Source organism: Macrotis lagotis, chromosome 1, assembly GCF_037893015.1.
Source record: "Macrotis lagotis isolate mMagLag1 chromosome 1, bilby.v1.9.chrom.fasta, whole genome shotgun sequence".
NCBI classification, from domain to species: Eukaryota; Metazoa; Chordata; class Mammalia; order Peramelemorphia; family Peramelidae; genus Macrotis; species Macrotis lagotis.
This window is the reverse complement of record NC_133658.1, coordinates 153,226,048-153,252,458: the sequence shown is the minus strand read 5'-3', so window position 1 is coordinate 153,252,458 and position 26,411 is coordinate 153,226,048. Positions and strand designations below refer to the sequence as shown.

General features: G+C 35.7%; 1 long non-coding RNA gene across 5 annotated transcripts in view; it reads left to right on the top strand.

The window, feature by feature from the left end:
• LOC141504269 (uncharacterized) overlaps positions 1–26,411 on the top strand; it is a 210,631-nt gene that overhangs the window by 26,432 nt on the left and 157,788 nt on the right. For 3 of the 5 annotated variants that reach the window (XR_012473260.1, XR_012473261.1, XR_012473258.1), the window contains one exon: positions 12,611–17,430. This is a non-coding gene — a long non-coding RNA (uncharacterized LOC141504269). The remainder of the gene's footprint in view (positions 1–12,610; positions 17,431–26,411) is intronic. The other 2 variants (XR_012473262.1, XR_012473259.1) reach the window with 1 other exon arrangement.

Genomic DNA, 26,411 nt, shown 5'->3' with positions numbered 1-26,411 from the left:
GTAGCTTTTACCTTTCAACAAGTAATTCCTTTGGCATAATTTCAAATATTCTCTCCAGCTATCTAAAAACAAGGATAAGGGGAAGAAAGAAAAGCTAGGTGAGAAAGCACTGATGTGATCTTCATTTCTAAATGTGGAGAAGGATAAGACAAAGATTAAAGAATGATAGTGTAGTACTGGAGGATATAATACCTTATAATAAAAATAATGAATGATCATCTTTCACAATTATGTTGTGCTTTATATATGAAAGCATTTTCTATGAAGTAATAATGTAAGCATTCTATGGCAATAATATTAAATAGCCTTAAAATCTGGGAAGGAATCATCCATGTACAAGGCCATGAACATGGATTTATAGAGAAGAGTTTTCTATTTTAATTTTCTCAGTTGTGTAATTTTGTGGGTTTCCTCTCTTCTACATTTGCCTAAAACATTTTACTCCTATCATCCTTTGATGTTTACCTATCCTTTACCGCAGTTGACAAATTTGATCAAGTTATAACTCTAACAAACCCTACTTCAAGAAGTAGAGCAGGGCTTAGGTTATCTAATTTCATCCTAATTTGTATAACAACAGGAAAAAATACTTTGTCTACATAGTTATAAGCCTGATGTTTGCAATTATTGAAAATAGTTATTAGATGTATTATGCCCCTTTCTACAATTGTTCCAAGTTTCATGATATGTGCCAGTAGAAAAATCATCTAGAGAAGCCCAATCTATTGAAGCTTTCAGATTTTTCCATTAGCCCATCTTCATTTGCCCATCACTATCAGCAAACTTAAATACCCAGTGCTAAATGGAATAATCACATAAATAAATAGAAATTTTGGCTTACATAGAGCTAACTCAGCAGTGGTGAGGAAAATAACTTGCTTGAAAAAAGACAGTCATTTTATGATGCTAGACTATTCCTTCCTAGAATTCTTTGCCTGTATCCAGATGGAACCCATTCTATTCTGAGAAAATTAACAATAGGAAATTTCTTTTAAGTTTTCTTTTTCTCTAAGTGTATGCTTTTTTTTTTAAAAAAATGGTATTTCATGAAAAGGATAAGAAAGGGTGAAGGTCAGAGAATTTTCCATATCAATAGAACATTTTTTTTAGTATTCATGTCCATATTCCTTTCCCCAATTTCTCTTTTCTCCTCCACATACACACTTGAGATATCTTCTTGATTTCTTCTGTAGGAAACGGACTGATTGCGATTGCTTCAGAGCAGACATTGGCATCATACTTAGATGATGGAATTCTGAAATGTGGTACAGAAATTTCTGAAAACTTCCTTTGTGGCCTTTAAGAATCATATAAAGACTGCATGGCCTTGGGTGCAGTTCTGCCTGGATATATGGATTTATACTAAATCAATACTTCCTTTTCAATAGGCATAAGGAATGAGGTTAGAGGAATCTAAGATAGACACTGAGGCTGCCATGTCTGCATGTAGTTTTCTTTTCCTGCTCTCCATGTGTCTCCTCTGTCTCTTTACCATCAGGTTTTGTCAATGAATGTCTGTGCATCAAAGGGTATGTGGAGGTAAATCTTCTTAGGGATTTAAAAAAATGCAAATGTACTGAAACTAGATGAAACTCTAGCACCACGGACATGGATATGTCACAGCCCTGATAGCATCATCATTCAGGTATATAAGCATTCATTGTCAGTATTTGTGGTCTTGGCAAGGGGGATGGGAATCCTAGACTCATAGAATTTCAGAGCTTGAAGGGATAACTGGTCTAAGCCTATCATTTTACAGGTGAGAAAACTTAGACCAAGGAGGGAAACTAGAGTTACTCAAGAAGAAGGAAGGAAGGAAGGAAGGAAGGAAGGAAGGAAGGAAGGAAGGAAGGAAGGAAGGAAGGTAGGTTAGGAAGGAAGATAAGAAAGAAAAGGGAAGGAGGGAGGGAAGAAAGAAGGAAGCAAGAAAGGAAGGGAAGAAGGAAGGGAAGGAAGAAAAGGAGGAAGGAAAGAAGGGGGAAAGGAAGGAGGGAGGGAGGAAAGAAGGAATAGAGAAAGTTGGGGAAGGCAGAAGGGAGAAAGGAAGAGAAGGAAGGAAGGAGAGAAGAGGGAAGAAAGGAAAAGAAAGGGAAGGAAAGAAAAAGGGAAGAAACAAAGGAGAAAGGGAGAGAGGAAGTAGGGAAGAAGGAAGTGGGGGAAGAAAAGGGAAGGGGGGAGGATGGAAGAACAGAGGGATAAAAGGAAGGGAAGAGGGAGGAAGGGAGAAAAAGATGGAAGAAAAGATGGAAGAACATTTATGAAGCCTTTACCTTGTGTCAGGCACTGTTATTTGGCCAAACTCTGGTTGTAGTCTTTATATTCTGGTTATTTCCACAGACATAGGGATGCTGCCCTGGTCAGTAACTGTATTTCACTGTATTCATTGAATTCATAATCCAGGGATATGGAAATGAACAATTATTGAAGGACAAAGTGACAAAAAATAGAAAGAGGGAGGGAAATAAGGAAAGGGAAAAAGAAGAGAGATAAATGAGGTAAAAGGAGGGACAGGAATAAGAGAAAATCTGAAATAATGATAGAAACTCAGCTCCATTTGATTCTATGATTTAAAGAGTCTGGGACACCTGGCATCTTTGTCACTGACTCGAATGGTCCAGGGCTAGGACTGAGGATCCTGTGAAGGTGGGTTTTCTAAAGAGGATAGTGGTGTATGTGTGTGTGTATGTGTAACTATGCCTGTGTGTGTGCCTGTGATTGTATGTGTCTGTGTGTGTCTGTCTGTGTGTCTGTGTCTCTGTGCTTGTCTGTATGTCTGTGTATATTTCTATGTATCTGTCTATGTGTCTCTGTGTGTGTATGTGTTTGTGTTTAAGAGCAAATACTACTGTAGAAAATTTCTTCAATTCACTATTGTCCTATCATCCCTGCCCCTACCCTTCCCCTACACACTTCCATCATCTTACCACAAACATAACTCACTCATAACCCTTTCTGGTCTTTAGTTGCCACCCTTTCTCTTCTCTAGCCTTCTGCCCAGCTATATACTGAATAATAGGTTTATTGATATAATAGAGAGGAAGTAGAATGATAAAGTGGTGGAAAGGTCTTCATCAAAGCCCTGGCATATTGTATGCCAGAGTCAACCAATGTTTTCTCTAAGCTGTTCTAACTCCTGCCCCTTCCAACTCCAGAGGCACCCAGGCATGTGGTGGATGGAGTATTGGATCCAGAGTCAAGGAGATTTGAGTTCAGATACTGGCTCAGAAACTTACTGACCATATGACCTTGGACAAGTCATATGATCTCTTTAAAACTCAATTTCTTCTCATCTTCAAAAACAGGATAAAAAAATAGCAACAACCCCACAGGATTGTGCTTTGTAATCTTTTAAAGCTTTATATAAATACTAGCCAATATTATGATAGTGGAATGGAGTGGAAAGAATAGAGGCCCATGAATCAGGAATATGGCAGGGTCTCCTTCATGGTCATCACTTCCTAGCTCTATGACTTTGGATGTGATGGATAAAATGTAAGTTCCTTGAGGTCAAAGACTGTCTAATTTTCTTCTTTGTATTCCTAGTACCTGACCCAGGGCCTGCCACATGGCTGATGAACTTCTCTGAGCTACCAGATTTTTAACTGTAACATGGGGATAATAACACTTTATATGATTACTGTATAAAATGGCATAATACATCTAAATAACTTTATAATCCTTAAATTGCTATATGAATGTCATTTATTATTAATACTTTACAAAACAGAATTAGCCATCCCAAGGGGCAATCTAAGGTTCTCAGAAGAACTTGTAATTGCTTTGTATGCAATTGCAGCACTCCCTTCCTATTGCTTACATACACTCTATTATCTGACACTGGCCTCTTTGTTGTTTCCCAAACAAGACACTTCACCTCCAGACTCAGGCATTTTCACAGGCTGTCCCTAATGCCTGGAATACTCTCTCCCCTATCTTCATCTTTTGGCTTTCTTGATTTCCTTCAAATCTCAACTACAATCACATCTTAGAAGAAGTTTTCCTGATTTTTCTTAATGCTAGTGCCTTCCCTCTATTGATAATCTTTCATCCATCCTGCACATATCATATTTGTATATAGTTGTTTTCATGTTGTCTCCCCCATTAGACTGTAAGCTCTTTGAGAGGAAGAACTGTATTTTGCCTTTTGGAGGGGGTATCCCCAGTGCTTAGTGCAGTGCTTAGCACAAAATAGTTCCTTAATAAATGTTCTATGGATCCTTAAAGATATATGATAATTTTCAGTAAAGTTAATGCTTTGGGGAGAGACATAACAAACCCTTTCTAGAATCTTCTTTTTTTAAAAAAGTTATACCTGATGAAGACAGTTTTTTAGTTTTTCAATCATTTGGTAAAGCAAGTATGAAGTAGAGGAAACCATCTGCTTCTTTCTTCCTGTTTTCTCTATAGACATATATAATATCCAAATAGTCCCTGTTTTGCAAAGGGCCAAGAGAGTAGTTTATTTGCAGTTGGCAAAATCAACCATTTTCACTGAAACCTTAAATAACCATTAAATTAATCTTTTGGTCTATATATCCTAATAAAAGGCTTGGACACACACCAAAATGTTTGGGAAATGAAGCCCCAAACCAAGGTACTTATGTCCCATACTAGAAATCTCAAAGGAAGATGAATCCTAAATAGGAACATTTCTTTTCAATCCTTTGGTTAAATAACTTCTCTATGTGTATGGAAGCCTCAGAGAGACAATGGTACTTCTTAAGTATCTTCAACAGAACCTAGAAGACCTTAGTACAGTGACTTGCCCAAGGTCACACAGGTAATTTTTAAATGAATGAGGCCAAATTTGAACTCAGGTCCTCCTGACTTCAATGCTAGTGCTCTATCCACTGTGCCACCTAACTGTCTGGACAATGAACTTTTGAAAGTATCTCAAGTAAGGACAGAATTCAGAGAATTGGTGGATATGTAGGGAGGTACTTTTGACTAAGTGAAACAGAGTAGGGCCAGTTATATTATTATGACTGATTGATAATATTCTATCAAAACCTATTTAAATTTAGTCATTGATGAGGTTAAGCTACAGTGACCCAAATGTAGACAATGTAACAAATAAATACCTGAGTGATGACATGAGTATAAGAATAAGGAGTATATAGTAATGTTATGTTGATGATGAAATATGTGACACTATAATTTTCCAAGGAAATGTTATAATATTCTTTCATTCTCCTTGAAACCTACACAGAGGAGATTCAGGAATCCTAATGATGGAATAAGGAAATATATAGTTGAGGGACCAAAGCTACTAAAATATCATATGGTTCCCTTCATCCAGCATCCCTCCCCATTCAGATGTCCCTGGAATCCCACCATCCTTTTTTAACATCTTCTCTTCCTTATTTTCTTCTGCCTCATCTCCCAATAAAGAGGTTAGAATGTGGTATAAGAGTGCTATAGTATATTGATTGCCAGACTTGAAATCAGAAAGTTGTTGTTCAGTCTTTTCAGTTGTGTCCAATTCTTTATTACCCTATTTGGGCTCTTCTTGGCAAAGATACTGAAGTGGTTTGCCATTTCCTTCTCAGAGTCACAGAGTTAGTGATTGAGGCTGGATTTGAACTCAGGAAGATGAGTCTTCCTGATTCTCAGTCCAGGGCTCTATCCACTGTGCCACTTAGTGGGATCAAATCATTTTAGATACTTACTAGCTTTATATCTTTGGGCAAGTTAGTTGACCTCTTTAAGTCTCAGTTTCCCATCTGAAAATTAAAGGGTAGGGACTAGACAGTGTCTCAGATCAGTTATAACTCTAAATTCACAATCTCTAAACATACAAGTGAGGTGTGTTCCAGTAGAAGCTTATAAAAGTGATCATAACTGTAGTTGCTGGTTATATATTATAAGACTTTTATATTAGATTTTAATGGGTCTTTAGTTTCTATCATATATTCTGTTCTTTTGAGAGGTAGAATGGTGGTTAGAGTGCTACCAAGATTCAAATCCTGTCTCTGATACAAATCGGCTGTGTGACTTTAACCAAGTCATTTATTCTCTCAGTGCTTCAGGCAAATCTTTCATATGATAAATTCCAGAGAGGGATAACCTGAATTGGCAGAGGGAATTTCCTCATAAGTGCATTCATTCCCTAGACCAATGAAATCACAGGTCCATTATGTTCTAAGCATGCCAAGAATTCTTGGCATTAAAGCAACAAAGACTTAGAGGGGTATGATGATTGTCTTCACATATTTGAAGTGTCATCATATGGAAAAATGATACTATTGCAAAGGGTAGAACTAGGATCAGTGGATGGTATTTTTAGGAGAGCGTAATAGTTCAGCTCAATGTAAGGAAGACCTTTCAGTTGGAATAGGTTGTCTTTTAAAGTAGTGATTTCCCTGTTATTCAAAGTATTTAAGCAGAGAGTAAGTGTCTACTTTAAGTAGAAAATACCTATATAAGGCAGGCAGTTTCAACTTTTCTCTGGAATACTCCTAAGATTTTAAGATTCTTTGATTTTACTTGGGATGGATAATCTTACAAATAGCCAATAGCCCCTTTAAAAAAACCCCAATGTGCTTATAACCATTGATCAGTTCACTTCTCCCCCCACTCCTCCCCACCCACCCCAGTCCAAGAACATTTTATTTTGAGTTCACATGTGGTTTTGGCTTCACATCTGGCTCTTTTCCGTAACTCAGCACAACTGTATCTTAACTTCCCTTTGTTGTACTTTCAACTTCTAGCCTATGACCCTTGAAATGTTGTTTTCATTTTATCAGGTAAGGGTGTTGTATAGTTATAGTTTATAGGGTACCTCTTTGCTGCTGCCAGTGTGATAGTGAGTTTGGTGCTAGGGAAAAAAAGTGAACTGGAGGCCCCCATTCTCTTTATCCTCAATCACGTTTCTTCTTTTCTTGGTGTTTTGTCATCTCTAAAAAGCCTTTACATAGCACTATGAAATCCCACCCTCCTAGCACTTAATACATGCTAATACTTTTCTATTCCTATAGTGCTTTATGGCACATGATCCCTCCTCCCCATTGGAGAAATAAAAAGACACACACACATATTATTAAAATGAACTGTTTATATTATCTCAGTTGAGTCAATACATTATAATGTATTAAAATGGAAAGGTACAAAATTGAAATAAATACTTTCTGATTCATGTATAAATCTTTTTTGTCAAGATGACTTTTATCGTCAGTACATGTCACAAGAAAACATTTAAAATGACACTGAAACAATCATTTAAAACATGTTGCATGGAGGAAAAAGTTAAAGAAAACAACTTTTGGCTTGTTTTGGCATGAGACCTTGATACAATTTGGGTTCCCCAAAACCATGTGAAGGGCGGTAAAAGAGGAATGCTCAAAACTGATTTAAAAAAATAAACAGGCTTTACAAAAACCCTCTTTTCTTTAACTCAGCCACTGTTCTATATGGTCTGCACTTACAGTAGATACATTCATTATTGTCCAAAGGAAGACAGCAACTGCCTTTCATTTTAAAGAGTTTGGTGGAAAGTACAAAAAAATATGCTAAAGCTGATGACCAGTGTTTCACAGGAACAGCATTAAAGTAAAAATAGAATTGGAAAGGACATTGGTACTTGAGGTGGAGGAACAGAGAGGAATCCTGATCTGAAGCAAAGCCAAGCCAAGATCATAGGAGAGATGTTGTTTTCACTAGTGAATAAATGTGACAGTCTGGGGTTCATGGACTATGTTGAAGTCATTCAATTTAAACAAGATTTTTTTTGTGGGGGGCACATAGGTACTTTACAGTCTTAGCAGTGTAGAGAAGCATACCATACCGTGGACAGGTTTAGTGGGAGGAGTTCTCCCTTTTGGTTCTGACTGCATATATAATGGTTCTTAAGGCAGTTAGGACTTTAGCAACCCAGGAATAACAGCTAGATGTAGCCAATTTGAGGGTAAACAAGCCAGGAAGGAGGTGTTTCTTTCTTCCCAATAACTTTTTCCCCAGGCATACTATGCTTTAGTTCCTGAAGCTCTGGTACAATACATGTTTGCAGAGAACTTGCCCCTTAAAACTACAAGGAAAAGTTTGACTCTGACTTGGAAGAATGGACTGAGTTTTGCATTCAGTCTTAATCTTCTCTCTTATGCCCTCTGATCTTAAGGTAACAACTACTGTGTACTTAGTTTATATCAAGTGGAAGCACCAAGGTTTATGCAGAATCTGGTTAAGTGGCTCACCATCAGAACACCCCTTCACATGGCAGATATGGAATAGACAACACAATAGCCCTAAGCACCTTGTCTTTTGGAAGATAGGGCTTGCTTCTTCCCTTTTTGTGCTGGCAACTACTGCACCATTTGATTGAGAACACAAAGGGCCCAAAGGAGAACCAATACAGATTTCTCTAGACCAACCAGGTAAGAAGAGATGTTACACAATCTCTGTGAAATCTAATGTCCTGATGAGATCTCTGAGACCATAGATGATGATTCTAAGGAGAGGTGAAAGAAGCATAGATTCCATTCATTTTGGGTAGAAATTGGGAGAGAAGGGGTATAGAATATTCTCCTAGCTCTTAGATGAGGAAAGTTCATTTGATTTATGGTAGGAGATGGGAGAAATCTTGTGTTTTTGGGTAGACTTCTGAGAAAGTGCTGGGAAGGTCATAGTTCAGACAATTCAACCTCTGATGCTTTCAGTAGTCAAGACTAGCTACAATGTGCTGTCCATGTCTGTGGTTTCAGTTAAAGGGCAGAACTATTTAAACTAACTCATGTATACAGAGACAGTATGACCAAACAGATTCCAAAGGCTCAAATAGAGATCTCTCTAACATTTTCCAGATTGAAGCATAGAATACACTTTCTAATTGAAGTAGAGAATATACTTTCTATAGAATACTAATGGATTTTAGAATTCAGTGGTAGCCAGACATAATGCCCTAGAGTTGTTCATGGAAATAGTTATGGAGTAGTAAATGAGGGAAAGTGAAGGTATTTATACAAAAGATAGGTCCAATTGTACAAATTATAGATGTAGTAAGCTGTAGAAAAGGAGATCCATCTAGGAGAGTGTCTAGCCTCTTAGGCTACTTTGGTCTTGTCCTCTCTGTGGCAGAAGACATCTTGTTTTGGTTTGAGTAGATCTAAGGGATATGGTTTTTGACATAACCAGGAATACGAAGAAGAAAAACATAGGTGATTCCTGAAAAGGTAATTCTCTTATAAAGGAAGCTGTCCCTACTGGTTCATTGGGCCTTCTTAGCTCACCTGTGCTACTTTAGGTTTTTGTCTATAAGATCTACTGAGCCATAAAATGGACCAAGGAATTGCAAATAAACATGTAAGAATAATCTCACTCTAGAGTACCTTGCCTAATGTTAAGGATACCACAAAGATATATGTGGCGCAAACCCTGGTCATGTCCCATAGACTCATCCTTCTTACAGTTCAAGGACCCTGACTACTCCAAGGTCAGGAGAAACGAGACTGTTCAAAGCCAAGAGATGTAGCCAAGAGGAAGCTAAACCTAAGTTTCCTCTAATGATAAAGTGATCACAGAAAAAGATAACTATTTGATTTGATAAATATCTCTGCTATGGACTCAGTTTCCCTCTCAACTTGAGTGGAAAAGTAATTTGCTGATCTGGAAGGATCAGGAACTTTTATACCAACCTATATAACCTACCCAACCATGGAATGGGCTGCCTCAGGAAGAAGGTCTCCTGTCACTGGAGGCCTTCAATCAGAGGTGGTGCCTGGATGAGAAGATTATTTGGGGGATGCACATGCTAAGCAGAGTGTTGTGTTAGATGACCTCTGAGGTCTCTTCCAACTCTACATATCTATGATTTCATGAATGTAGTTAGAATTTCCACTTAACTCTTAGTCTTCATATTTTCATATCGAAGATGTTTCTTTTCCCTTACTTTGTAACATATAGGAGCAGAATGTATAAATTAGGATAGTATGACAGGTCAATTTTTGGAAAGTTTTTCAATGGAAAGAAATCTCTTCTAATTGGTAAATGTCAGGCAAACTACAGTTGAATAAACCATCCTGATCCTAAGACCATATTTTTGTTTTGTTTTGTTTTGATATTCTTGCTTGTTTGGTTTTTAAGGATCATAGAACTTAGAGCCAGAGAGAACTCTTAGATAATGTATCCAAACTGAATTTTTTCTAGATGAGGAAAATGAGATTTATCAAGAGGAAATGGCTTACTCGAGGACACAGATATACCTACCAGTTTAGTTGGTAGAAACATGGAACGTTGGTTTCCTGATTCCTGACTTGGGCCTTTCCCAGCACAGCTCCTTTTTTTGGCTCCTCAGTCCTGTAAAGTTAGTTCATCATTTTTACTATATCCACTTTACAGATAAGTAAATTAAAGCATCAACAAATTCCCCAGAAGCAGTCAGGAATGTTGTCTATGGATATTTGCTCTCCACACTTCACTCTTTTTTATGAAGGTCAAAGGACAGCTGAAAAAAGTCTAAGGGAAACTTCTGGAATGTTCAGTCAAGGGAAATTTAAGACTCCTTTAGACAAAGCCTTCAATGATTGATAAGTGGATTCTTAAAGAAAGAAAATACTGTATAGCTAGAGGTGATGTTTCTATTATCTTCCTGGTGAAAAGAGAAAAAAAAACCTTTCAAGGAAGGATATTAGAAAAAGTGATTTCTAATTTCACTAGAAAAAAATTAATAAATGGGTTTAAATAACAATCGAAAGGAAGAGAATAGGTATTTGGAAGAACTTCCTCTCTGAGACTTGGGAGATGTTGGTATAGATAACTCCAAGTTCTTGAGAACTTGAAAAAGAAAGGACAATTACTCTGTAGGATGAATTAGCTGTAGTTATGCACGGATTGGTGTGGAAGATTAGAATATCGTTGAAATCCCTTTTTCTTCCTTCCTATGATACTTTAAAATTTTGGGTAGCCACAAGTACTTAACTTCAGGGGCTACTGGGAAGTGAGGGTCTGGGAAAGGAGGAATCTGACTTATGAAGTACCAGAGAGAAGTAGGTTAATGCATTCTCCCAGGGGGAAGTAAGAACCTAGGCAAAATATTTGTCCTTCCTAAAGTAAAAAAAAAAGCAGTCAAGTACTGTAATTAGGTAGTATATGGTTTAAGAAGGCTACTTTTCAAATTGCTCCGTAGTGCATAGGGAAGAGATAACTCCTTCTGTTTAGTCCTTTCTGAAATTCTCAAGGGCATCTTGCTTGTATCTGAGACCAAATAGAACACTGACAGCAAGATAAACAGAGTCGGTGTTCTTCATCACCACCACCTTTACACAAATTTACTTCTTTTACTACTAGGAGTCAAATTATAGAGGACATGGAATATAGTGGTTTGACATAACTAAGATGGTTCAATGGAAAATGTGTCAGACTGGAAATCAGACGACCTGGGCTCTAATACAAGTTTCGATATTGACAGTTTCTTGACCATGGTCAAGAAAGATATTTATCCTTTTGGAGCCTTATTTTCCTGATCTCTAAAAAGAGGGCTTTTTTGATTGTAGATCCTATAACTTTTTAGAATCCTAAATCAGAAAGCAAGCGAGGAAGACTGTTTAATCTTTGTAAACACAATCTTGAATTAATTTCTGGATTGGATTTAGGTGAAGTAAAACCAGGTTTTTATTTCTCTCTCTATCTCTTTTTTTTTTGTCAAATAGTTCAAGAAACAGCTGTAGAAGAGGTTAGGGTTCCATTTCTACTCCTCACAGTGTTTTTTCTGTTACTGAACAAGGAACCTGGCCTTTTTATATAGAACTATGTGGCACATTCTGGGTATTTCCCATTTCAAACCACATCCTGCAAAAGGGGACTTGGTTTCAATAGAAGATTATCTATAGTGTCTCAGGGAAAAAATAAAAAATTTGATGGTCAATAGGAAAAAGTAGTCTAGTTATTTGGATCTTCTTGAGGAAAATGGTGAGGTACAAGAATATTAACCATTCTTTCCAAGAAATCATTGATCATGATCATTAGAATCCTCCTCAGTTGTTGCTTGCCTGGGTCTGTTTTAATATTAGTCATAGTGGCTTCCATCTGCTGCAGAAGGAAGCTGCAGTATTGGAGCAGCATTCTAGGAAAGGCTATGAGGAATAATTTATAATAAACAATTGTTTTGTCTCCAAAAAAAATATCAAGCTAATCAGGAGTATAATAGTTTTCCTTTTTGGTAGCAAAAGAGACCTAGTGAGTTAGTGAAATTTACTTCAGATGGACTCTGAGAAACAAAAAAAAATGTTCTGATAAATAAAGAAGATTCATCAGATTAGTTTCACTGTCCAGATCTGAGACCATTCGATGGGATTTTTAGTATCAGGAGCAGCAATTAATTTTTCTTTTAATCAGAAAAAAAGAACAAGTCTGGATAATAATGGTTTGTTTTAATATCCTTATAAATTGGTCTATCTTTGTTGACAAGAAGACTTCTTCTAAAAGCAAATAAACTTAGGTTGGGGACCTCTGGGCTCCTTACAGGGAAAATATGAAGTTAGGCATTTCCTTCTATTTCCAACAGGGAGATGAATCAATTAAAATTTTTTTTTCTGGGCTTCACTTTACTAAATTATAAAACAAGGTGGGAACTACATAGGTTCTTCTACTTCATAATTTATGAAAATTTTGAAATTTCTAGGGATACATCATCACTGCATGATGAATAATGATCTGCTTTGGATCGTGGTTACTGTCTGGATTCCAGTTCCTTGAATGCCAGAATAAGCCTAAATGAACCTCCATTATTGAAGAAGGATTTATTTGAGACACCATAAAGAATTGTATGTATAACTAAGGCACCTGGATGAATTGGAATAGATCAAAAGAAAATGAAGAGTCACCCTCACTAAAGATGCTCTAATAAAAGACACTTATTCAGGATGAGTTTGGGGGAATACATTTGACCTAACTGTTGAAATTTTCTTTTAACTTTGGATTTGATGAATTATGCAACTGTCAGAAAGGTTCCCTAGTACTAACTGATATTCCTAAGTTTCTAAGATACTTTTATATGAATAAGTATCTCAACAAAAGCTTGTTTCCCTCTCTACATTACACTTGTCATGATACTACATTTTGGCAATGTCTGAGGTCCTGCACAGAATGTGGAAGAAGGGAAGTGAAATTAGCATATAGCCCCATAACAGGGATTCTCTCCAGGTCAGGACCCACCTTACCCTTCCCAAGCAATATATCTGTCTCACTTCATTCTTGGGAACTAGCCCCTTTCCTAAAAGGAATGTATGATCTGGTCAGACAGTCCTGTCTAAATGGAAATATACAAAAAGCTATTATTCCAAATCAGATGAAATATCATTGCAAATTTCTTAGCAAATACAAATGCAAAGTTATATGGATTCATAACAAGTATGATGAATGAAGCAATGAACTCTTTTAAAAGATGTTTTTGAGATTCTTAGTATTTGAAGATCTGATGTGTTAGAAAGGGAGAGTCATGAAGCCAAACTAGTTCCTAATCAGGCATATATTTGTATGCCCAGTTTATATAAAGTCAGAGCCAATAAACCAGATGGTTTTGAATGGTCCTGGATGTTTTTCCAAATTTAGGCAGGTGTTAATAGCCCATAGACATATAGGCATGCCTATCTACAAAAAAGCCAGTTTCTTTGTGCAAGCCATAAGCAGACATCTGAAAATGTATAAATATACTAAAAATACTGCTTATGGCTGTCCATGGTGACTGCCCCCAAAGATAGAGGCTATTAGAGTTAGAGAGAAGAAGGGAGTTATACAAGAAGGGAGCATCTCTTCTCCACATGGCTAGGAGAGACTCAAGCTTACTGATTCTGATTTAAATGCCAACATATCCAATCAATTCAATAATGTTATTGCCTACCATGTCTCCTTCCCCCTCCTTCTCTTTCCTCACCCTATCCCACATCCTAAGCAAAGCAGGGGCCAGGTGGAGCTAGGATGAGACTTTGAAATCTAGAATGATCCTGAACTAGAATAAATAGCTCATCCTTATGAGCTATTCCCCTGAGAAGGCCCAGATGTCTCCAACTTGGGTTATAGCAATTGTTTCTTATTTGCCATGGAACGTACAATGATAATACCTTAGGTATTTACAGAACTACTTTTGTCTCTGACTCTTTAAAAGTATTTCGAAGACCTGGGGGGAAGGATTCAATCTGATAATCCCCAACCTCTTTCCTCCATTTTACAGATGGAGAAACTGAGGCACGAGTAGGGGAAACTTTTTTTTCTAAAATCCATTCAAATCAATGATTCAACTAGAAGTGGAATCCAGGTCTTCTCATTCCTAGCCCACTGAGGTTTCCACTGCCTTTTCTTCTAATGCACACTGAAATTCTATATAAAGAAGACATTATGTGTATTAATATATAATGTATAAATATATATTTATATATATGTATATATATATATGTATTTAGTGTAGATTCCTGACCCTTTTCCCTTCTATGTACATCATGGTTTTATAAATGTCCCATGAATAAGGGAAAAACTCAGTACTGCTAAGAGAAAAGTACAACCTTGGAAAAGGAGGGATACATCACCAGGGAGGTGATAGCTCCTGTCACCAGGGCCAAGAAATGCTTCAGATCTGGACTTTACAGCAAATTAAATGGACACAACTCAATTGAAACTGTCATGTGAGACATTTTTTTGCTGGGTGAACCGAGCTTCCACAACAGGTTTTAAGGAACAGTAAATACAATAGAGATAGATAGATACACTATGCTGGATCTTGAGGAATAAAAAAATATATATATATATATCAATAGAAATATGCTAAATAAACTAAGACAAACATTATAGGGAATATTCTGGTCAACAAACCATCACCATTAGAATCAAAAAAGTAAACCATCCTTTTCACTGAGTACCTCCACAACATTTCTCAATGCACTAAGTACATTTTAACCATGCAGGATTACACAAACATCTTAACTAGGTTGTTTTTTAAAAAATTCAAACACCAACATTATGCATTTTTGTTAATTATATTGGTTAAAGTTACAGCCAGTGGCTATCAAATATCAGATACATCATATACATATTTTTATACAGAATCTGGACAACACAACATTACACATCAGAAAGAGAAAGAGAAAGGGAAAGATTATTTGTTCCTTTGTGGTTTTTTTTTTGTTGTTGTTGTTGCTGTTCAGTAAAAAATAAAGTCAAATATGAGAAGCAATGGAAAACACTTCAACAATTGAATCACATGTGGAAAACTGTTCATCATAATACAGAAGTACAGAAGGAGAAAGAGTTCATATTTAGGTCTGCATCTAGAATTTTCTTAGCTAAAGAACCAAGACAGCACCTAGGATGTATTGGTTTTTTGTAAAGCAGAGAGAATCACAAAGTCATGCTAGTTGATTCCCCACACATTTCCAACATGAAAGAAATATATTCTTGATAATAATTCATCTCAGGGGAGTTTATTTTTTTGGAACATTCTCCTACTCAAGTTACTGGGTAATACAGGAGAAAAGCTTAGTTGATGGAGCCCTTGGCAGAGACAGAGACAGAAGCACAGCCTGAAGCAGGCTTGAGGATCTGAGAAATCTCTGGGAATTAATAAAAAAAAAATTACTTGCACTTGTTCTAGTCTCCATTAGTAACACAAGTGAGGAGACAACCCTTTATGGCCAACTGGGCTAGCCTGGCCTCATTCCTTCTTACTAATATGCTGAACCAACATGATCATAAGAATCCAACACAGAAATAAGAAAGCTAAATGCAAATCAAGGAAATGCTACTGTAGTCATAGCTGTGTATGAAAATGCAAAAATTTCAGATATAATCAGGCAGATAAAATCCTTTCTGATGAGATTCTTTTAAACCATTACAGTGCAAGATTTTTTTTTGATTACAGTAAAATTTGAATATATTTACAGTAACTGGAGTTAAGTAGCTGATTTTTTTATAACAGTAGGTCCCTGATAAGCATATATGCACCAATCTGATATCAATCCAGCACAATAATGGCTATTTCAGCAGAAATATGTATTTTTTGTTTATTTCCCTTCAATAGCCATAAAAGAACAATGTCATTTGTACAATTTCATAAAACGCAAACTTTTTCCTCAACAACAACAAAAAATATGATGTTGAAATCTCAATGGGAAAAGAAATGGAAAATAGGGAATGAAGTCAATGGTTGCCTGTTTGATTTGTCATTTTACTGAGTTTCTCTCTATTGTACTTTTCTATTTTGCATGCCTTTGTGAGCAATGCTTTTCTGTGCTTCAGTGCCCCCATCCCAGGTTGTTTGGGAAGGAGTAGGTACAACCTTGATTAGTGAAAGACATGGTGGAGTTTAGTTTCTCTCATTGCCATTGAATACCTGGAAAAGATAGTGGAAGAAAAGAAAGACAGGATAGGTCTCTATTTTGAAAGTTGATGGCTCTTGTGTACAGACTATCTTGCCTCTCAAGGCCTCTTATTGAGAAGGACAAAAAAGGAAGTAGAAAGAGACAAGGAGGCCAAAAGAATTCTTCATAAAGGAAGAGAAATAATAACAGTAAATGGGTAGATGACTTTGGGGTATACAATGTGACTAAACAATGAAATTCTACTTCCCCTTGAGTATTGTTGAAATATGGAAAAGTATAACCAAGGGAAATGGTAGGAAAGACTTTTGAAATCTTGAGAAACTCAGTTGTCTGGTATTGTTTAAGGGGCAATCTGGCCAGAAGGTAAATTGATAGATTGGAAGATCTTAGGAAGCCCCTAACATCAGAATTCTTTGATTCTGTGAATTATCTCTTTTCTCCACTTTGTTAAGCTCTTACCATTTTCAGCAGATTGAATAAGGCTTGGCAACCTATGGCAATTATGTTAGCACAAGATGACTTGGAACCCTAGTCCAAACAAACCTATGAAATCCCATTGTTGCTCTCAGATCAAGGTATAAACTCATGTCAAGGTAAACTGTCAATTAAGGTATTAACTGATAAAAACTTGAAGCATGGACCTATCCTACTTTCTCCTCCACTCCAACCCCCACCCCATATCTACATTTTAAAGGTTTGGTTAAAGATTGTTGAAAGTTAATATTTTGGGGCCATCTACCCTGAAAACATGAAAACGTTCTCAGGATCATAATAGAGAAGGGCACTGAACTTGGAAAGGGTTGTAATCTTTCTCTTAACCATCTTTCCATAGAATCACAGATTTAGAATTGAAAGAAATACTTGTATTATTATGTCCTCAGCCTTTATTTTACAAATGAGGCAGCTGAGTAAATTCTTGCTACTCTAGGAGAAAGATTCAAGGAGGTATTCCTTCAATGTGTGTCTCCCTCCATTGTATCCTTTTCAGTAGATTTGTTCTTATATTTCAGTAGATTCTGAGGGGATGATTTGAAGATTCCTTTACCCTCTACCATGAAGTCTGAGGGAGTAAATAAATGAAGACTTGGCAAACCATTTCTGCCAGGTTGCCAACCCTTAAGACAGATAGAAGGTAAGGTAGAGAAAATTCCTCTTCTCTGAGATCTCTATTTCAGATGCTTTAGTACTACATTTTTAGAATTAGAAACATTTTTAGGCTGTGATTGTGTGTGTGTATATGTGTATATATATATATATATATATATATATATATATATATATATATATATATATATATAGTTTATATATATATATATATATATATATAATATGTAGTTGGAAGTTTATATATATATATATATATATATATATATATATTTAATATTTTTACCAGCTATATCAATCATTTTAAAATTAGGACCCTTTAGAGTCTGACTTCAGAATTTAATTTTACTTTGATTCTACATTATTTCTCTTCATCCTCTTTCAGTTCTAAGTTGATAAGTTTGCTGTTTTCCATAGAATTTGATTTCTTATCTCTTTATCTTTGCACGGGCTGTGTCCCTTTTACCCAAGATGCTATTGCTCCTCTCCTCCCCTTTTTGGAATCCTCAACTGCTTCTTATGTTCAGCTCAGATGCTTCTTCCTACAACAGACTTTTCCTGATTTCCCCTAGTGTTTAGGGTTCCCCTTTCAAACATACCAAATTTTCTTTGCATTTATTTTGTATAAGTTTTACATTTATTTATCTGAATAATGGTTGGCTTCCAACAGAAGAATATAAATTCTCCAAGATTTCATTTTTACCTTTGTATTCCATATAACCAATTATAGTGCCTGGCATGTAAGAAGTGCTTAAGAAATGATTATTGAATTGAATCAAACTATTGTACTATGGTATATTAAGATTTCATTAAAGTATTATTGTTTATTGCTATGGCAATTGAGTAGGGATTTAAAAATTTTTTAAATATATGGACACTAAATCTCCAAAACATTAGCATTCCTATAGTTACCCAAGAGGACTGAATATCTCCTGATCTGAAAGATAAGTGGCTCAGATGGATCCAGAGTCAAAAATTCAAACAGAATTTCCATTATCTGATGACACTCAAGTTTTCTGCCCATCCCAGGGCTGACTGAGTTGGATCTCATGGTTTCCTCTAGAGTGTGTTGATGAGTGATCTTCCTTGTAGGAAGGAGAATGCTTATGAAAGGTCATACTTTTCCTTCTAAATACACCACTGTTAGGATCTGAGTAGCCCCTAAGATCTCTATTAAACAAAAAAGTCAGTGCAGCTAGGTTGCATAGTGGATAGAGTACTGGCCCTTGAGTCAGGAGGATCTGAGTTCAAATCCAGCCTCAGACACTTATAATAACCTAGCTGTGTGACCTTGAGCAAGTCACTTAACCCCATTGCCTTGCAAAAACCAAAAAATCAAAATAAAATAAACAGAAAAGTCAAAATGTGAACATTGACTAGCTAGATCACTTTATTGTTTTAGGGTAAGCACTTCCTACCAGCAGTCTGTCATTGGAATATGTTCAGCTAGTAGTACTCAAGGATTGTAGTGTTTGTTTTTTTGGATCCTGGGAAAGGAAAGTTAGAAAAGGTGTTGGAATGAAACATGGCAAACAATGTCTCCTGACCCCCAAGGTGGTGCCCTTTCTATTTTAATGATTCCAATGAAACCTACATGTTGTGGTATCTTCTATGATTTTGAAAAGTAGTTCATTAATATTTCAGAATATCTTGAGTAAAATTGTGTGTGTGTGTGTGTGTGTGTGTGTGTATGTGTGTAAGTGTGCTAATGTGACTGATTGATACAGGACACCAATCTTGGTAGTTCTTATGAAAATTAAAGGCAGTAGGTGGGAAGTAAATTATAAAGACAGTATCTTCAAAGGATCCTTGGATGAGGTAAAAAAAACTGTATCCCATGAAGACAAAATAAATCTTACTTATAGTGGGGCATTAGAAAGGGTCCTTGTACAAAGACATTCCAAAAGACCTTTCACAATATTCTACTATATAGCAATCTGGCCTGGTTTTTTTATAGTGCTGCCAGACCAGATGACCCCACTTGATGGAGTTTCTCCAGACTAATTGATTGTTCCTTAGTACTTTCCATCTTTCCTGCATAATAATCTCCCTCAATCTCATAATAGCATCTATAAAGTTGGAATAAATGATTAAAATTTTAGAAATGATGAACCTTGATAGTAAAGAAGGTCTTAATATGTAACAAATCTGTCTTTTCTTCTGGGGATATATTTCAGGAATATTGTGATTGGATCTGAGGCTTCAAGAGGTTACCTAGTGAGACATACATCAAATCTGTAAAATTAAGTGTTTTCTACATGTGCTTAGGATTCTTGCATTTGAATAGATCTGCAGAGATTACTCAGGTCATTCCCCAGGTTCCATCTTGCAAGATTAATAGACATCCCTCTTCCTAAAATCCCGTAGAAAAGAAAGGCCTGGAGCTTCAAATAAAAGGAAAAGAAATCATGGCAAACCATCCTCTGAGTACCATTTATATAGAAATAGAACAAATGTGTCCAGTTGCCAGTGGAAATTGTCTGTGTTAAATTTTGGTCAGGGAGGTTGACCTCTTCAATATCAAAATGGTCATTTCTGCCATTGCCTAGGCTAAAAAGTCAAGGGGTGATGAGTGACTAGTAATACAGAGACAGGAGAGCTCATGAAAGTGTTGCATTGAAGAAGTAAAGTAATCCCTAGGGCTACTGTTGATTTTAATAGATAATATTGATATTGTGCTTCTCTTAATAAGGTAATCTGGGGTTCAACTAGACAATGAAAATGCTACTCCATTCTCATTATCAACCTCACTTTCTCTTCATGGCAGTGTTCATTTTGGGGTTAGGGCAGCCAAAGTAAAGGCACTTTTTAAGAAAAATTCTGACAGCTCCCATTGAACTTTGAACTTATGGGAGGAGACATTCTCATTAAGACCATTGTTAGATACAGGATAGATCATTGTTTACAACTAAAAAGTTGGGACTTGTTTTATGTCTGTTAACTACTTGGTTAAACAGGGAATTAGAACTGGGTAGAAGCCAAATCCTTTCTTTGCCACATCCAAATTTACTAATTTTTTCAACTCATTAATTGATTTATATTCAAATTCCTACATTAAATCACCTCTAAAAACTTAGTATTGTCAAGAACCATACAGGACTTCAAAGGGCCTTGAACAAATAAGATACTCAAATAAATGTTGATTGGAGAGGGAGAGAAAAACATTATTTTATAATTTTTCAAGTCTAGGAAGAATGCCTTTAAAGAGATCAGTGAGGACCTGTTTACTTGGGGGGGGGGGTTTTAAATTTCTCCTTATAGCTGAATGAAATTACTGATAGATTTGTTGTCCAGTTAGATTTTTATATGAATTGGAAATTATAGAAAATCATTTCTAGGCATTCATTTGAAGCACTTCTTAGGAGAGTTTAAAAGAAACATTTAATTCCTGATAAGGAAGAAATATTTGCATATCCAAGGCCAGAATATCCCCTGGAATATCATGAATTTTGCTCATAATTACTAAATCAAATTACTAAATTCAAATTACTGAATTCAAATTACTAAAATCAAATGATAACTATCAGAGAATAAAAGTAAGAAAACTACCATATGTTGAAATAATTTTTATTTTAAAATGGACTTGCAAAAAATTAATACAGTATAATAGAAAGAAAAGAAGCCTGGTAGATGCAGGAATGGGAGGGGAAAGTGATACAATTGGCATAACTTATCTTGCCTTTATAGATTTTAGATTTAGTAATTTATGGCACACTCATCCTCAGTGTATATTTACAGTTGTTGGTTGAGTGTTGGTTAGATGAGTTAGCAGTGATTCATTGTCAGCCCACAGGAAAAAAATCAACTACAGGAATTCTACAGAGATATTCTAAGAGGATTAATCCTTGAACTCATATTCAATAGCAAAATTCTAGTTAACACAATTAATGTTCATGCCTCATCTGCCCATTGCACCCAATATCTCTTGTGTCCACATTAGGTTTAGGTAATCTGTATGAATATTTATAGATCTGTATAGCCCTATCTGTTCTGTCTAGTAGATTCTAAACAGTTTTAGAGCAATGGTAATATTTAATTGAAACTCTACAAACCCATAGGAACAAGTGCCATGTTATATGCTTTGTAGGCACTAGTAAACATTGGGTGAAAATAATTACTTCTGAATAATATAATAGAGAACATCTTTTTTTTTCAATTTTTCTAGTGATATTTCAGTAAAGGTAGAAAAGGTAGATCTGCTTTTCCTTAAGTCTCAGATCTCTAGATTGGGTTAGGGTAGGGAAACCCTTATTTCTTTCTCTAAAGAAAGCTCAAGAAAAAGAGACTCCCCCATCTTTTCCTTCTTTTCTCTCTCTATTCCTTAATACTTTCCCCCATAGGAACAATCCCAAGCAGTTGCTTTAGTACCTGGTCTGGCTTCTAAGATGTCCTTAACAAAGATATCTGCCAATGAAGTCACCTGTAATAGACTGAATTGAAGTTTACTACTTAAGTAGGTTTGAAGAAATTTGATTCCTAAATTAAAAAAAAATCCTGAAACTTTCTATGGTCTTCAAGATATATCATGAAATCTATATTAACAGATAAGTTGGTCTACTTATATGGATACATTTAAATTGGGAACTTATAGGATTCTGTAAATGTGATAGGCTGTTCTTAAAAAATAATTGTTCAATTCATCAGTTTCCATCTCTATAAAATAAGAAGAATGAAATGAAATCATTCCACCTTTCAGAAATGACTCAAGAAATACTTCTTTAGTTTTGTGGGATTCTTATGGGATTTCATTTTTTTAAAGATCACAACATGAGTATAAAGATATAGATATCATGAAAATCATTAAGAACTTGGGAAATCTATAAAAATGAGATATTCTATGATGGTACTGCTTGAGAGGTGAGGAATGTTTGGAAGGAAGGAATCTGGAGACTTTGGCAGCTAGACCCAACCTGAAGGAAGCAGCCATCAGTTAGTTGGAAGGGGGTCCAAAGTACTACCAAGCATCCAGCAGGGTGCCTTAGCAGATTTAAGTGATTCCCCCCCTCCCCCAAGTGAATAAGGTCCTTAAAAATGTACACTATCCATTTTTTTTCTGAGATGGGTGCCCTAACCAGGTGTAGAGAATGCTTTTAGGCCAATAAGCTTGACGTTTCCAAAAGCTGACCAATTTAGTAGTTGTTCCCTGTCCTTACTATAGTACTTGCATCTTTTGATACCTTGTCAAAAATCTAAACTTTCCATTTTAACTTAAAGCATGGAACTGAGTTGAACAAGCAAGTTGTGAGTGGTACATGAAGACTGGTAGAGCATGTAGTATTACTCCAGAAATCTCACTCATTCTTTGCCTCGAATTCTACCCTGTTTTCATGGAGCTCCATTTGGAAAGTCCCTTTACCATAGTAATATCCATGTACTTAGACTATATTTAAAAAAAGAGATTCTGGCCTCATCCCTAATCCAGCGATTTTGAGCAACATCAGGAAGATCTACCACTGTTTGTGGCAGTAATAGATTTTCCCACATGATACTTTTAAGAACTGGAAAAGATTCAAAGAGATTGGTTGATTTGTGGAGGTCATGGTTGCTGCTAATGTGGGTGTAAGGAGCCAAGACATTTTTAACTTTTCTTTGCCTGAACCAGGATTGTCATAAGAATTGAGAACTAATATAAAAGCAATCTGTATGAGTGTCTCTCAGCAAGCAATGGAGCAAAAAATAAAACCCAAGCTAAAGAATAGAACTTTTCTCTATCAGTCTAAGAGAAACATGAAGCAGGTAAATGAAAATGATAGGAAAAGCTATGTAGGTACCATAGTAAAAAGAGAAACTCTCATGACTACTATAGATGATAGGGCACAGGGAAGAATCTACCTTCTTTAAAAGATAGTTTGTGCATAGGAAAGGCAGAGGAGGAGGATGAAAATGCCCTTGCCCTTTTGGAAATAAAAGGCTATTTTTCACATCTATATATACAAAGAATTCCAACTGATTTCCAAGGAAGCTAGACTAATGAATAAGAAACATGAGAGTGTGTGAATAGATGAACATCATTAGGTTGCCTGGGGTCAAAAGGGAATAAAATCATGCTACAAATTCATTTCTAGTTATATGAAGATTTTGGCCTTACATCTTTATTCCAGATTAAGCCTATTTTCACATACAATATCTTGGACCAAATGACATTCCTACCATATTCTATGCTACAGAATTATATAATGAGTACACCTAAACTTTCAGAAATTTTCACGTCTCATATATCTGTTTTTCTGTTCTAGAAACAGGGGGAATTCAAATAGTGTATAGGCAGCAAGGAACTTGATTTCAAGATAGTGCCCTGTAACACAGGGGCTCTCAAGCTGATGAGCCAAGATGAATTGAAACAAGATGAAATGTAGAAGAGGAAGTGTAGTTAAATTTTCATCAGGTATGTAGAAAGGAGTCTCCCAAAGCCACCTTAAAAAAGGTTTCTGTTGGTTGACAAATGGAAATAGTGGATAAAAATATAAGTCCTGTAAGTTCATAAATAGGATTAGAGGGAAATGAAGACAGGATAACAGGAGTTGTGCTTTTTGGTATGTCAAAGACAGAATTTTTTTAAATGTTTTTTTAAAAAAGCTTATTCTTTCAAAAGAAATTTGAGAAACTCAGTAGGGTGACAAAGTCTACAGCATCACACATGAACTTTGGAAGCATACTTTCATGATAGATGTTTGTATATATATGCATACACATACATATATGTTTATATTTATTTATTTATTGTTAAGTTTTTTTCTTCAAATCAACACCAAGATTTGTTTCAGTTTTTATACATATTTTGTGAACATATCTTTTTTTCATTCATAGACAAAATACTACTCCATCAAAAATAGAAATAGTTGCAAACAGGCAAAGTATAATCTTGCCAGAGTTGTTTGAGACACCAGTTAAGTACTAAGGAAAAATAACAAAACTTCTAAAATATAAGAAAAAGCCTCTATCATTGGTGAATAGTTTCATAATTTTTTACAACTTCACAGAAATTAAAAGAATGAAGTAGAGTTTGTGAAACTGAGGATCAATGATCTATTTTCAGTTCCATCATATATTTAGGTAAAATCCACTGCATATGGAATTTCTTTATCAATTATGATTTTTATATAACTTTGCTAAATTGGGAAATGACACAGTTTTATGAAGCCTTGTTTAAATATTATTCCTAAAAATGACCTCAACTTAGAGGTAGGCCTGCATTTATTTTATCCTTAAAAGTTATTGAATTTGTCAAACCTCTTGCCATTTGTGGCAAAAACTATGAGGAGAATAAGCAACTATCGAAGACCCAAGATTTGATATACAAATGTGTTAAATATATATATTTAAAAACAAAGAGGGGGGAAATAGTTGGGGTCATCTACCATATAATTTCTACTCAAGATAACCTCATCTGGTTCGGTACTTAGTCAGCATTTTGTGCAAGACCGAGGTCATTATGGCATTGCTGGCTGGTAGCCTACCACTGGTTCCAAATCAATTTCCCTTTGAATAGATATACACCATGGAAGAGGATCCCAACAGGTTTTAGAAATGATGTAGTTAGTACTTCTTTTGGGCACATGGTCACTCACAACAAAATGAAGAGAGAAGGAATGATCAGCACAGTTATAAGCTTTACAAAAACTAAAGAATTAGAAATAGTTGAGTTGGACAGAATATGCAAGTGTGCCATTCTGAGAAACCAAAAAAGATTTTTTTTAAGAGGGGGAAAAAAAAGGAAAAATTCCAGGAAAACATAACCAAAATAATATTTCCTCTTTCCCCCCTAAACACATTTTTGTGAACCCCAAACTCAGTGAAATTCAGAATAAGACATTTATCTGGAGACTTTGGGGCTACAAGATCATATCCCTTCAATTGTATTATGGAAGTCTATTTAAGCAAAGCACCTTTGAAACTAAAACTTGTTAGAGCAATCCTGGTGTCTTATTTAATGTATTAAAAATATCAGTGGAAATAATTAGGATAATTCACTGAATAATAAACACAACCATATTGACTCTAGTGTATAGGAAAAATATGTTTTCAAGAGCAATTCACAACTAAGAAGGTAGAGCACAATAAAAGGTTATGACATTTCATGAATATTCAGTGTTACAGCTTTGAACTTTATTGCAAAGCAAAAAATATATATTTATATATATATATATATGTTTTTATCTACATATCACTTTTGACATTTTACACAACACCAAAGCACAAGAAATAAAAGAAATCATAATGAGGTAGATACATAACATTTAAGGATGGAGGAGACTGAAGTTTTCAAATTTGGCTTAAAACTGTGGTCACCAATACAGCAGCAAGCACTGATGCAAGAAATTTCAAGGAATTCAAACTCAGAATGATATCCTATTATAAAATGCTAGGCTTGCACAAAATGAAATGAAAAGGAGAAAGAATCTGGAAATCAAAGACAGCTTCCATTTCAAGGCTCATTGAAATAGAATTTTGTGCCTTTTCCTGGAAAAACACAATTTTAACTTTAGAAGTATAATTTTTAACAATTAGGAGTAACCTGTCCCATAGGATTGCCACTGTTTCCCCCCACACACCCCAAATGGAGAGGGGATGGTCAGTATTGGTAGGGTACAGGCAGCCAGAGTTGTTGGAGGAGAAGCCAGGTGAGAATGAATCTTTCCATTCTCTAAAAAGACCCTCCTAGGAGCAGCCACTGCAACTTATGACTACAAATTAGCAAAGGTTATCAAAATGGAATAGTTTGGAACACAGATCAATACATGAATTGTACCTTTATCTGAAGAGAACCCATGGAAATCATTTGTCTCAAATTTTCCTACTGTATATCCTTCTAGTAGTCAATCCAAAGGGTACCTATCTAATATCAGTGCTAGAGAATCCTACTAGACTTGGGAAATTGGGAAATATCTTCTAGACATATCATTCCTTCTTGTAGAACACTGCAAGACAAATTAATGACTAGCTACATTTCTTTTTAGACTACTAAATACCTGGCAAGTTGGAGCCACAACAAGATAAAGTTTTCCTTGT